The 12914-nt window shown below is 46.0% G+C and overlaps 1 protein-coding gene across 1 annotated transcript in view; it reads left to right on the top strand.

Moving 5' to 3' along the window:
- Positions 1-5549: 5549 nt before the first annotated feature.
- Positions 5550-12914, top strand: part of LOC141166911 (lysozyme C-1-like) — a 32806-nt gene continuing 25441 nt past the window's right edge. The window contains exon 1 of the mRNA XM_073654087.1: positions 5550-5639. The gene's annotated coding sequence lies outside the window, so the exon portion shown is untranslated. The remainder of the gene's footprint in view (positions 5640-12914) is intronic.

Genomic DNA, 12914 nt, shown 5'->3' with positions numbered 1-12914 from the left:
CAAGCTCCATGGCGTTCCCATGGATATTCTTTCTGATAGAGGACCTCAGTTTGTGGCTCGCTTTTGGCGTGCTTTATGTGACAGGTTGGGAGTCCATTTGTCATTTTCGTCTGGTTATCATCCGGAGTCGAATGGACAGACTGAAAGTAAGAACCAGGATGTTGAACAGTTTTTGCGTTGTTTTGTGGCAGACAATCAAGAGGTGTGATCTGAGTTTCTGCCTCTCGCAGAATTTGCTCTTAACAATCATACATCCTCCTCGGCTGGGTGTTCTCCTTTTTTTTGTTCTACTGGGAGACATCCGTCTTTTGGTTCGTTCTCCAAATTGGGGTCGGCGGTGCCGGAGGAGGAGAATTTTTCCGGTGATTTGGAGAGCATTTGGACTAATTTATGTTGTAACCTGCAAGAGGCTAACAAGAAGTCCAAGAAGTATTTTGACAGGAAACATAAAGAGGTTTTGCTTACTGTGGGTGACATGGTTTGGTTGTCCTCGAGGAACCTGCGGTTGAGGATTCCCTCTAAAAAACTGGGTCCTAAGTTTGTTGGTCCATTTAAAGTGCTTCAGGTTGTTAACCAGTCTGCTGTTAGGTTGGATGTCCCTACTTCTTGGAAGATTAATCCTGTGTTTCATGTTTTCTTGTTGAAAAAGGCTGACGTATCTGATAGGGACGCCACTGTCACAGTTCCTCCTGTGGTGGAAGACGGCAAATATGAAATTTCTCGTATTTTGAATTCTAGGTGGCATAGAGGGAGATTACAGTATCTTGTCTCCTGTAAGGGTTTTGGTCCCGAAGACATCTCCTGGATAAGGACGGATGATGTCTCTGCTCCTAGGCTTGTTAAAGCTTTCCACAGGAGGTTTCCTGATAGGCTTGGGCCTGGAGGATCCGGAGGATCCTCATAGAAGAGGGGGTACTGTTAGAACCCTCCTGTTAGTTTTTGCTATCTTGTGTTTTGCGGTCACGTGACCATCTGCCTATATATTCCAGCTCCGCCCTTCTGGCTTTGCTGGACTTCAGTGTTTTTTTGACTGTCTTTCTAGCCAGGTGCTTCGGTGCCTATCTCTGTCAGTTCACTTAGTCCTCTGGGACCTCTAGTACTTTTTGTCAGTTTGTCTTTTTGCTCTGCAACAACTTCTGTTAGGAGGTGTCCCATTTTTGTCCCAGTCCTTAGTTCTTTTAGGGACCCCTCCCTTAATTCTATAGGTCTCCGTTCAGCCTAGCCAAGGACGAAGGTGGGTTTGTTCACAAGGAACAGGCAGCCCGCTACATCGTAGGGATTCAGCTTAGTCTTACTGTAGGGACAGCTTTCCCTTATCTTTTCTTAGTTTATGTTGCGGATCATAACACATGCTGGTGGTGGTCAGGCTGTTAGTGGTCTGGCCCCTGCTCATCTTGGTATGGCACAGGTTGCAAATTACCCTTCTTTTGTCATTTGCACCTTCTAAAAAAAAGTGTCAGACTGAGGAACACCTAACCCTTTGCTTGGGAACTTCCTGTGTGTGGGTGCTCTGGGGAACATTTGCCAGCCTTCACCCTCTTGCCAGCACAGTGCCTCTGCCTGCCTGTTCCACTGCTACAGATCCCTCTTTGCTGCTGTGCTTGCTCTACATGGCACCCTCCCTAACTGTGTCAGTGACTTTATTGTCCATCACCTTGTCTTCCACTTACGCACTCTGGTCCTGCTGACTTGTTGACCTAACAACATCACTTGTTGGCAATTGTGTCTCATCATCATCTACCTCTTGAGACACTAATTGCCATTCCCCACTGTGAAGACACAGGGTCTTCCATGGAAATAATACTACTCAGACAACACAGGGTGAGGGTAAAACAGTGTGGCAATACTTTATTGAACCACCAAACAGATAATAAACACATAGAACAGTCCCAGAAAATACCCAAAACGTTCAACATTATACAGTCTCATCCTTCTGCTAGCCCACCTGGGATAGAAGAGCTGCGACTTTGGGACTTCCAGGGCCAAATACCTCAATCAGTGACCCCCCCGCTTTTGGTGGGCCCTGAAAGAGAGAAGGTAGCGGCAAGCTTAGGAAGCTGACAGTCCATCGAGGTACAAGGCCAGAAGACCTGAGGGTTCCCCCTTGGCCTCTCCGAGAGTTTCCACAGGGCCAGATGACTGGCTGGCCCCAATCTGCCTTCTCTGAATGCTTCCATGTGTTCCAGGCGACCGGAGGGTCCCACCTGGCAACCCTCAAAAAAATATCCATCGGGCCAGGTGACTTCATCGTGACTAGTGATGAGCGAATTTGTTCAAAATCCAAACTTACAACTTAAATTCATCACAAATATGGCACATTCGGATTCGTGATCGGAAATGTGAGAAAAAAAAATTAAATTCAGGAAAAATCGGCAGCGTTCGGCGAATAAATGAGGGAACGTGATTGTGGGGCACCGACAGCGTTTTTACCCGTTTCGCTAGCATAGTGCTTGTGTATGATGAGCCGGGGGGCGTGGTAGATGAGTGGGGGGCTGGTGATAGCTCAGAACAGGTCGGATCAGTGGCGTGCTTGTAATTTTTTTTCTTCCTGTAGGCGGTAACTTTAAGTCAGGAAAGCACGGCTAGCCAATCAGAGAGCAGGAAGCATCCACACTGTTCAGACACAAGGGCTTCTGCAATTGGCTGCTGAAATCACGTCCTCTCTCTATATAAAAAGTGGACATGTTCCCTCAGCTCAATTTTATGCATGTCACTGCTGGAGATAGACACTGCTGAGTCTGCGCCTGTGTAATGAGAGATATTAACTAGCTAGATGGGCGCTTGTGTGGAAGTCAGATAGCGTAGGTAAGTCCTCTGCTGTGTACCTGTTCAATTGAACTTGCAGACCTTTTTTTTGTTTTTTTGCAATTACTGATATTCTGACAGAAAGAGCAGGGCTCATGCCACAGAACAGTGTTGTGCACCGGTTGTATTGTGCTCCATGCACGAGTATACATTCAATCTATTTTTGCACTTGCTAATGTAATAAAGCAAGCAAGCCCTTGTAGGCACCTTTTGATTTTGTGAGGTTGAAATTCAGCTATCTGCAGGGCTTGTCAGTGCAGAACTTCAGAAGGTCATATGAGGACTAGTCATCATCGGAGGATGCAAAGAACGGGAGGGAAACTGCACGAGCAGGATAAATGAAGGGCAAGCTTAGGACAGGTAGGCATAATGTTTTATTATTTTTAACTCCTTCCCTCCATTTACAATGGGGTCTGGAGAGACCTCAGAGCATAATAAACATATTTTCAGGAATCAGGTCAGTATCAGTTCAGACTGAATAATTTTTTTGGACCAAATCTGTCGGCTGAATTCAACAAATTCTTGAGTAAGGTCTATGCATAAAACAGCTGCTTGTCTTTCTTTTGTCTCTTGACTTCTGTATTTATGGATTAAATTAAAGGAATCTATATGAATTTAACACAAATTTGTGAGAGCCATGTGTATCCTTTCTTTATGTAAGTAAACATAGTATAATATTGGACATCGCATGAGGTAAAAACACATGACATTTCCATGGTAATATCCCAATTTAGGCACCTAGGTGGTAGCTATACCACAACAGGGTCAATGGTAACTCATAGCAATCAAAAAAATTAATTCAGTTCTGCACAGATCTGATCAGTTCAGCATGTAACAGTGGGGTTTAGGTGGCAACACTCCTTAATATTTGTAATTGGGTGGAGGACCTATTTTCAACCCTACTGGCTCTGAGTCATACAGTTAGCACTGTTGCTTTGCAGCGCAGGGGTCTTGGGTTCTAATCCCACCAAGGACAACATCTGCTAGCAGTTTGTATGTTCTCTCCATGTTTGCATGGGTTTCCTCATATATTCCAAAAACATACTGATAGGGAATTTAGAATGTGAGACCAATGATGATATAATTGGAACAGTGAAGATAAAGGATGTAAAGCTGCAGTATATTATATAACTATATAAGCAATGCCTTATAAATAATAAATACAGCAGACATCGCACCAAAAGTTACCCATCATTTGTTTCAGTAGTGATAATCTACAAGACTAGATGTAAGAAAATAAGCCAAAATTTGAGTTTGGCATATTTGCTGAAAATAGACCAAGAAATTAAATTTCCATCCAATTACTATTAAAAAAGCCATTTATCATGCTCTGAGATTACCAAACAATACAGAACATTAAACTTATTTGCTGGAAATGGGTTAAAAAATCATCCTCCCCTATTTAACTGCTGGTCCTTCACTGGCTTACAGGGATCCTACTTCACTCCAGGCTGCTTCCTCTTAACTCTTTGGCACAAGTGAAACACTAGATGAATATTAATTTCATTCGTTTTTAACCCCCTTCTTGGCCCATATCAATCCAGAAAAATGTCGGCAGGCTACCTGCCATTTTGCTGGATTTGGATTTGTATGAATCATATTCCTTCAAACTTTTGAGAAATTCTAAATGAATTAAATTAGTTTAGCATCGATTCGCTCATCCTTTCTGGAGACATAACTTGAATCTCTCAATGCAAAATCTGCAAGAGGGCTACCCACTGATCATGTGTCATTTTCAATACCGTCCTCTTTTTGTCTGACAGAGGACCTTTGTGAACTCTCAGATGCCAATTGTTACCTCTGCACCCTCAATAACTACGATCTCCCTCTAGATTGATAGGCATTGAGTACAGGGTTGCCAACTTTCCAGATATTCCTGGACAGTCCATAAAAATAGGGCACTTTTTTTCCCCTGTCCGTAAAATAAAATTTGATGTGTCCGTAATTTTTCTTTAGCTGGATAAACTTATGGGGATTTTTATGACTGTATTTATCACCCTTTTACAGTTCACAGTGAAGGCAGCTCATGTCTTCATATAGCATTTATGGTCTGTAGACATGTATCACTTATAATGCTAATAATTTATTATGGTCATCTAATGTGTCCAGAAAAAAAAGCTGTCTGTCCATGATTTTTTGAGAAGCTGTCCAGAAAAAAAAAAAGAAAAAAGAAAGTTGCCAACTCTTATTAAATGTTTTGCCTGCTGCTTTTTTCCAGTCCCAGGGCTGGTATTGACAGCCATCATATCTTGGATAGATTTGTTTCTGAAGTTGTGCCTTCATATCTCACCCAATCTAAACTTTTTGTAGTCAAACCAAGCCAGCTTTCAAAAGCAAATATGATCATATTTGCCCTCAATTTTCCATTCCTTTGATAGTTTCGTTTCTTAGATTACTTCGATATCATTTGAATTATCATAAAAGAGTTTTTGTCCTTTTACATAGAGCACAATGAGATCTATTTTTCCGTCTAGATACATTTTATTTTGAGCTTCTGTTCTATTCAGATACCATTTGTAATAAGATACGATAATTTTATTGACCTGCAAATCCAGTATATTCTGAATGTTATCACTAATTGTAATCCTGCAAAAGTGTAAGGCAAATATTAGGCATGAAGCAAAAGGCTTTTCAGATTCGACATAACAATGCTTTTAAAGAATATGTAACAGTTACCTGTTTTCCAGTTATTACTACTTGTGTGCTAATACTTGGCACGTGCGGGTGAATAAATATTATCATTTTATGCAACCACATAGATAACATCACCTTCCCCATGCATATAAGCAAAGCTTCCTCCGTTATAGACTCACTCAAGGAAATCCTATTGGACAGTAAGTATAAAACTACATTTTTTCGAACATGTTTTTGTATTAGAATATATTAGATTGAATTACAGACACCAATAATTCCTCATTATTCTCTCACTCTGAGTTACAGGCTTTATTGAAATCCAAAAATGCATTAATAATTCAGTAAGCTTCAGAGCTGAAATCTCCTAACATTATTAGGCTATGTTCACATGTCCAGTAATCATCCATTAAAATGGATCCAGCTGTAATCCATTGAATGAAAAAACGGGCCAACCCATCGGTGACCTGTGGTCATGTAACACGGGCACCCATGGCCGGACTTATGACGTCCTTCTATCGCAGCCATGTTAAATGCCGCTGTCAGAGATTGACAGCGGCATTTAATATGTTATCAGCAACGGGTGGATCGCGATTCCACCCGCAGCTGATAGGGGCAGATGACAGCTGATCAGATCAGCTGTCATGTGCCCGGAAAGGTGAGGGCTTATTGCCAGAGCTCGAGCTGAAAGGAGAGACCCAACATGTGCCGTACATTTATGGCACATGTCAGAAAGGGGTTAATGATCGATGGGCATCCCAATTGTGAGATCCATAGTAATCATAGATTCCTGCTGCTAAGAATTCCTTTTGCAAGTGCTCCTTTGCTTAAAGAGGTTGTGCACTTCTTTTTACACTGATGGCCTATCTTTAGGATAGGTCACCAATGTCTGATCAGTTGGGGTCCGATGCAGGAAACCCCGCCGACCAGCTGTTCTCGGTGTCGGTGATTTGAATAGGAGACAGATGTGCAGTACCCTGCCTCGGCTACTATAAGAAGATGGAGACACCGACACCGAGAACAACTGATTGGCTGGAGGTGCAGGGTGTCGGAAAAAGTAGTGGACAACCTCTTTAATCTAAACAAATTTTCAGCATAAGATATGGTGGCACCGGGCTCAGTCTTCCATTCTGAAGCTTTAGTTCAGGAGGGGAAATTTAGTAGATGCAGTGGTTTCAGTCATATCCAAACCATGGAGCCTACGAGGGCCAAAATAGGTCCCTATATAAGAAGACTTGTACTACTGAAGACTAGTGTTGAGCGATACCTTCCGATATCGGGAAATATCGGATCGGATTGGATCGGACCGATACCGAAAAAGTATCGCCGATTCCGATACCGGAAACCAAGGCAAGTCAATGGGACAGAAATATCGGAATGAAAATAAACCCTTTCTTTCCTTGTAGGTTAATTCTACACGAAGGAAAACAGCTAAGAATAATGTAGAATGTATTGGGGGAGGTGGGGGAGACAATAAAGGAATAGAGGTTTAGCCCAATCAAATGGAATAGCAGGAATTAATATTTTTTTTAAGACGTTCTGAGTTACGGAAATATTGACTATGTTAAGTATTTTTAGATTTTGTCAGATATTTATGTTTCACTACTTCCATGCTCTTCTTTTTTACTTCTCCCACTCTTTCTCCTTCATCATCCTCAGCATCTTTTTCATCCTCTTCTTCTTCACCTTCTTCATCTTCTTCTTCTTCACCTTCTTCGTATTATTCTTTTTTTTTACATTCTTCATATTCTACTTCTTCATCTTCTTCATCTTCTTCTTCTTCATCATATTCTTATTTGTGGCAGGCATTCCTGTAGTTGTTATCTATAAAAGGTTGGACATTACACCTTTCGTTCTGCCCGTCACAACAGATTTACAACAGGATTTGTCCGCGTTCAGTTTGGCCTGCAGCAGCAGGTCTTTTCCAGGGGCACCACGAGGAGGAACGGACTCACCCCCATACACTGCTTAGTCATCTTCTGCTTATAATTTAGATATTATCTTTTGCTCTGATTTTTAGTCTTATGCTTAATGTTTTTCCGCTTTTTGTTCTGCAGCTTCTTGTATTTCTGCTTCTTGGTTTTCTGTCTCTTGTTCTTCTGCATCTTGGTGCTTGTCTTCTCTTCTTTGTCCTCTTGGTCAACTTCTTCAGGGTCATCTTCTTGGTCTTCTTCGGGGTGGTCTTCAGGGTCGTCGTCTTTGGCGGTCCTTGTCTTCGGGGTCCTCGTCTTCTTCGGGTTGGTCTTCTGGGTCCTCGTCTTCGGGGTCCTCGTCTTCTTCGGGGTGGTCTTCAGGGTCCTCGTCTTCTTCAGGGTGGTCTTCAGGGTCCTCGTCTTCTTCGGGGTGGTCTTCAGGGTCCTCGTCTTCAGGGTCCTCGTCTTCGGGGTCCTCGTCTTCTTAGGGTTGGTCTTCAGGGTCCTCGTCTTCAGGGTCCTCATCAGGGAGATCTAGAGTGATTACCAAGAACCATTTCAAAAAGCTTGAACTTGGAAATGTAGCAGAAGGTACAAGAAAGCTGAGGAACTACCGAGGACCAGCTGACGGTACTGGAACCCGGATGGGTAGCAGAAGGTACAAGAGCCAATGGAACTGCCGAAGACCAGCTGATGGTACTGGAACTCGGTTACTAAGCAGGAGGTACCTGTGCCAGAAAGCACTACCAAGGACCAGCAGACGTTGGTGGAACTTGGATACCGAGAAGGAGGCACCTAATCCAAAGGCACTGCCGAGAACCAGCTGACGGTACTGGAACCCGGATGGGTAGCAGAAGGTACCCATGTAAAAAAAAGTTCAAGGCCGCGAGCCGGCCGCAGTTACCAAAACCCACAGTCCTACAGGGGGTGCTTGTCCTATTGGCACTATGGAACCAGCCTTCATTGCCAGATCCCGCAGCCCACATAGGAGTCACCTAAACTGCAGGCACCATAGAGTCGGCTAACCCGACCGCAACACGACAGGACAATGCATTGGAGGCAAAGTGACGTTGACACTACCCGGAAACAGCTGGCGTGCTGGAACCAGGCTGGGCAGGAGGGAGTACCCGTGCCAAAGTCACTGCCGAGAACCAGCTGACGGTACTGGAACCCGGATGGGTAGCAGAAGGTACAAGAGCCGATGGAACTGCCGAGAACCAGCTGGCGGTTCTGGAACCCAGGGTAAATACTAAAAACAGAGTGGAGCCAGAGGTGTAATTGGAACAAGTTTTAAATCCGTAGTACAGTGGATGTGGACAAAGCAGGAGAATTTGCCGGACACACAGCTGGGGATCAGCTGACGTTACTGAACCCCAATAACACTGGAGCAAGCGTTGACTGTGCAGACGGCACTTCTGAGCAGCAACTAGCGGTATTGGAGCCCAGGGTAAATACTAAAAACGGAGGAGCCAGAGGTGTATTTGGAGGAGGTTTTAAATCCGTAGTACAGTGGATGTGGACAGAGCAGGAGAAATTGCCGTCCGCACAGCAGGGGAACGGCTGACGTTACTGAACCCCAATAACACGGCAGCAAGTGTTGACTGTGCAGACGGCACTTCCGAGCGCCAACTGGCGGTGTTGGAGCTCAGGGATAATACTGAAAACAGAGGAGCCAGAGGTGTAATTGGAGAAACTTTCAAATCTGTAGTAGTGAGAATGTGGACAGAGCAGGAGAAATTGCCGTCCGCACAGCTGGGGAACAGCTGACGTTACTGAACCCCAATAACATGGCAGCAAGTGTTGACTGTGCAGACGGCACTTCCGAGCTCCAACTGGCGGTGTTGGAGCTCAGGGATTACAGTTCAGGTGGTAGAAACATGAACAGAACAGGAGACCTGGATACTGTTGCCAACCAATTATTTATTCTGGAAGAGGACTGGCAAATTCATGAGAGATCTAGGCCTTGTTCATTTTGAGAAAAGTAAGCCGGTCAACGTTATCGGAGGATAGTCGCATGCGACGGTCTGTTAGTACACCACCTGCGGCACTAAAGACGCGTTCCGATAATACACTAGCAGCAGGGCAAGCTAGCACCTCCAATGCATACTGACTAAGCTCTGGTCATGTATCCAGCTTACAGACCCAAAACTTGAAGGGAGAAGAGCCGTCTGGGAGTACACTAAGAGGGCAAGACATGTAGTCTGTCACCATCTGACGGAAACGTTGCCTCCTGCTGACTGGAGCCGTCTGTGATGGTGTAGACATTTGTGGCGGCGGGGACACAAAACTTTGCCACATTTCGGCCATACTGGTCTTGCCTTGTGCTAAGGCGCTGCTTCTGCTCCCTCTTTGTGCAGAGCTTCCTCCACTGCCTCGACGGACTGAGCTGCTTTGTAAAGCACTAGCAGCACTGCTCTCGGTTGGAATGGAGAACATGATGGAATGCACCAGTGCGTCTTGGTACTCCCGCATTTTACGCTCCCGGTTCAACGGTGTTATGAGGCTTTGTAAGTTGTCCCGGTAGCGAGGATCTAGGAGGGTGGACACCCAATAATCAGCCGTGTTGAGAATGTGGGCGATGCGGCGGTCGTTTCTCAGACACTGCAGCATGAAATCAACCATGTGCTGCAGACTGCCAACTGGCCAAGAAACACTGTCCCCTGCTTGAGGCATGATCTCTGCCTGCTCTGCATCACCCCACCCTCGCTCTAGATACTGACTACTAGAGCATTGTGTACCTCCCTCCTCTGGACAGATGTCTTCCTCATCCATTGACTCCTCCTCATCCTCCTCACAAAGTGTCCCCTGCCTAGGCCTTTGTGAGGAACCACGTTGCGCAGACTGTAGAGAAGCAGATGGCATTTGTGACTCCTCATCCTCCACCTCTTCCAAAACCTCGTCCCTTAGTGCTTGCAGTGTTTTTTCAAGCAGGCAGATAAGGGGGATAGTCATGCTGACTAGTGCATCATCTGCACTCGCCATCCGCGTGGAATAATCGAAGGCACGCAAAACGTGGCAAATGTCCTTCATAGAGGCCCACTCAGTGGTGGTGAAGTGTGAACGGCGCGCACTGCGACTTGTTTGCGCCTGCTGCAGCTGGTACTCCATTACTGCTGCCTGCTGCTCACACAACCTCTCCAACATATGTAACGTTGAATTCCACCTGGTGGGTAGGTCACATATGATGCGATGTTCCGGAAGACGTAATCGGCGCTGCAGAGCTGCAATGCGTGATCTTGCATTGCTGGAACGCAGCAAGTGAGCGCACTCTATGCGGACCTTGTGAAGCAGTGCATCAAGATCCGGATAGTCCCTCAGAAAACTCTGCACGACCAAGTTGAGCACATGTGCCAGACATGGGATGTGAGTGAGGTTGCCTAGGCCCAGAGCTGCCACCAGATTTCGGCCATTGTCACACACTACCATGCCTGGCTGAAGATTCGCTGGCACAAACCACACGTCGCTCTGCTGCTTGATGGCATTCCAGAGCTCCTGCGCTGTGTGGCTTCGATTCCCCAAAGAAATTAATTTTAATACGGCCTGTTGACGTTTGGCCACGGCTGTGCTCATATCGGTCATCATAACAGGTAACCGTTCACGGGTCGATGTGGAGGTAGACCGTGACGGCTCCTGCAGCGCTGATTCAGAGGAACTGGAGTATGAGGAGGAGTCAATGTGTACAGACTGGATTCCTGCAATCCTTGGAGTTGGCAGAACACGTACAGCGCCACTCTCAAGATTTGTACCCGGCTCCACAACATTTACCCAATGGGCAGTGAGGGAAAGGTATCGTCCCTGTCCATGCTTACTGGTCCACACATCGGTGGTCAGGTGGACCTTGCTACTGACGGCGTTTTGTAGCGCATGTTTAATTTTTCCCTCCACATGATGTTGCAGGGCAGGGACGGCTTGCCTGCTGAAATAAAAGCGGCTGGGCACGTTGTATTGTGGGACTGCCAATGCCATAAAGTTATGGAATGTGTCAGTCTCCACCAGCCTGAATGATAGCATTTCAAGGGCCAGTAGTTTAGCAATGCCAGCATTCAGAGCCTGTGCTCGGGGGTGGTTTGCCGAGTATGGGCGCCTTTTCTCCCATGCCTGTGCTAACGATGGCTGTAGACTGGCCTGGGAGTGTGAGGATGACTGGGAAAGTGGTGCTGTGGGTGGAATTACACTGTGTCTCTGTACAACAGTGCCAGAGATTCTTTCATGGCGATCCTGTGAGGAAGCCGAACCAGCTGTGTGTGAGCTGGAGGAAGAGGCTACAACACGAGCTGAAGAGGTGGTAGGTGGCGCTGTAGGTTGGCCTAGGTCTTCAGTGTGTTTTTGTAACTCCACCACGTGCTTGGTCCGCACATGTTTCCACATATTTGTGGTATTGAGGTTGCTGACACTTTTCCCTCTTTTCACCTTCTGATTACACAGCTTGCATTTGACAAAGCAAATGTCATCTGCAACTGTGTCAAAGAAGGACCAGGCACTGCAAGTCTTGGGAGCGCCCGCTTTGGATTTTGGAAGAGCCATGCTGCTAATGGGTGCCGAAGTGGAGGCTACAGGCAACCAAGTGTGCCCCCTCCCTCTCCCTCCTTTTTGGGCCGTTCGGGGAATCTCTTCCTCAGAGCTGCTCCCACCACCTTCCTGTCCCTCACGCCATGATGGGTCAAGGACCTCATCATCTACACCACCCTCTTCAAACAACTGCTTCTCCTGGGTAGTCTCGACAGCACAGTACGCACCAGAAAGTGGCACCTGAGTCTCATCATCAGATGCGTACTGAGGTGTGCTGCTGACCATAGGCACTGGCCCACCCGCCTCTTCAGATTCAGAGAGACAAAACGGTTGCACATCACTGAATACTACCTCTTCTTCAAATTCTAGAATTCTGCTTGGCTGGCCCCCTCTTTCCAAGCCAAGAGATTCAGAGAACAGAAGTAGAGATGGCTCCTGTCCAGGGCTCACTGACTGCCTGGGCAATTTGGCAGGTGGTGAAGAGACAGATGGGTGCTCTTCAGTGCTCAGGACCTGAGAGGATCTGGAACTAATTGAAGTCGATGCGTTAGCTGCCATCCATCCGACAACGGCTTCAATTTGGTCCTCGCGCAGCAGTGGGGTATGGCTAGCTCCTACAAAGCTGCACATAAATGACTGTTCCCTGGTAAAACTGGGGGATGCTGAGTCACTGGTGCCCGCAGCAGGCACAGAATCCCCACATCCTCTCCCTGCAGGCACAGAATCCTCACGTCCTCTCCCTGCAGAAACTCCACGCCCACGCCCACGACCACATGCCTTACTCCCTGCCTTCTTCATCTTGGTAGACTGAAAAAGATAGGCAGAAAAGTACTAAGGGCTTAGTGTGCTTATTCCTGAACAGCTGCTAACAGGTATAAGAAACACTAATTTTTTTAAAGTGTGGACTAGACTTTAATATGAGCTAATGTGGCCTACACAACTGTAAAGTGGAGTGTTTGGTGAACTTTATTTAGGTTTTTTTTGTCACAAAAAGACACTGGATGTGCCTAAAGATGTAATAACAATAGTATCACAAACTTTTTGTAGCTATTACAA

Source organism: Phyllobates terribilis, unplaced genomic scaffold (genome assembly GCF_046119375.1).
Source record: "Phyllobates terribilis strain yellow unplaced genomic scaffold, ASM4611937v1 Scaffold_11__3_contigs__length_659146591, whole genome shotgun sequence".
NCBI lineage: Eukaryota > Metazoa > Chordata > Amphibia > Anura > Dendrobatidae > Phyllobates > Phyllobates terribilis.
This window is presented reverse-complemented; position numbering and strand designations above follow the sequence as displayed.